Genomic DNA, 1957 nt, shown 5'->3' with positions numbered 1-1957 from the left:
GATGGTGACAGCGGCGAAGCACTGCACAACCGGTGCCGGAACTAGTGTCTAGTGGCCGGGGAAGATGAAGGCTCCGTCCGTCCGGCTCGGCGGCCGGCAAAGAAGGGAAAAAATGAGCTTTTTAATTTGATGACTCATCATCAGGAGGATCGTATCGGAGCTCGTCGTCGATCGTCGGGACCGGGACGGCAGCGACATGGACATGGACGACGGCCGTCCGATCCAGGGGCCTCCACGATCGAGGAGGAGCTTGGGCCCAAAGGGGTCACGTTTTATCTGCTTCGTCAACACCGGGGAGGGAGGAGATCGACGAGGTCGATCGATTTGAGTGCAAGGCTCCGCTCCTTGCTTGCGGAGACGAACGACGACACACGCATGCATGCATGCATGAGTGCAATGCTCCTTAATGAATTGGAACCATGCATGCAAGAGATGGAATGGAGTGGACAGAATTGTCTCTCTCTCTCTCGTCTTATGTTTCAAAAAGAATAAGAAAAAAGTCAGTTTTTTTGCGGGAGGTCGTCGGCGAGGAAGATTTTTTCTTTTTGAAATGAAAGGGGTTGCCCCTCTGCCCCAACTTTTTATTGAAAAAGCAAAGGCAACCAAAGCACACTGTTAACAGCTCTCGGCTCCAGCCAGAAGTAGCCGCAGCAGAATTATTACAGATAATGCAAATTAAAAGTCTGACCATCCACAAGAAAACTAAGTTCCAGGCCCCTACATAAAGGCAAAACACAAGCTATGAAATCCCCATAGGGCCATCTACATGCCAGGCAATCCTAACCTACTCCCCGTGATGATGGTCGAGCAGCTTCAAGCATTGGAGGAGTAGCACAGCTTGGGAGTCCACGCACAAGATCTTCCATTGATGGATATGCCTCCCCGCCAGTTCCAGCACACACTTGATACTTCGCCATTTTCTCCCTTGAAACACAAATTCATTCCGAAACAACCATAAGCTCCATAAGGTAGCAATAGAGATCAGATTCATTGCATCATAGCATTTTTTCTTCTTCCAAAAAGGAATAAAAGATTCAAACGATTCTGGCACAGGCATCTTAGTGCAATTAGAAATCACCAGCCACACTTGTCGGGCCACCACACACTCAAAAAATAGGTGACGGATACTTTCAGCTTCACCACAGAAGACACACGTTAGATCCTCCACATGTTGGCGTTTAGCCAAATTGTCCCTAGTCAGACTCTTGTTATGCACCATTAACGAAAGGAACACATGGATATTAGGTGGGACTCTAATTCTCCAGATAGAGACCACCCCCCCCCCCAATTGATCATTATACATAGATTTCACTGAATACACTCCTTTACTTTCTAAAGTCCACACAGGCTTATCAGCCATGTTGGATAAAGCAACACCTTTAATCACACTAAGCATCTCATTCCAGGAGCACACATCTCCTAAAGGTCAACTGTAAATTCTCCCCATCCCAAACCTGGGCCAATGAGGCATCTTGTTGCTGACAAATAACAAACAGGTCCCAGAATCTAGTCTTGGGTGAAAATTCACCCACCCAGGTATCATGCCAGAAAGAAATATTCCTCCCATCCCTAGGGATCCACCTATAAAAAGTCTTAGCAGCAGAAAAGGCCCAGGCAAAGCTCTTCCAGAAGGGAGAGCCCACCCCAGTTCTGGACCAAAGGATATTTGGCCTATCCACATTATACTTATAACTAAGTAATTTCTTCCAGTCACTATCTTTATCATCAAAGAAACGTTTGCTCCAAGCAGCAAGTAAGGACATATTAAACTCCCTAAGATTAGGGACACCCAAGCCACCCCACTCTTTCTTTTGAGAGACCAGCCCCCACTTGGCTAGATGATATTTATAGGTATCCCCAACATTGCCCCAGAAAAAGTGAGACATTTGTGAAGTAATAGCATCAATTGCCCACTTAGGAAATTTCATAATGGACATTAAGTAAGAGGGAATATAGC

The sequence above is a fragment of the Aegilops tauschii genome, chromosome 2 (assembly GCF_002575655.3).
Source record: "Aegilops tauschii subsp. strangulata cultivar AL8/78 chromosome 2, Aet v6.0, whole genome shotgun sequence".
In the NCBI taxonomy this organism is placed as follows: domain Eukaryota; kingdom Viridiplantae; phylum Streptophyta; class Magnoliopsida; order Poales; family Poaceae; genus Aegilops; species Aegilops tauschii.
This window is presented reverse-complemented; position numbering follows the sequence as displayed.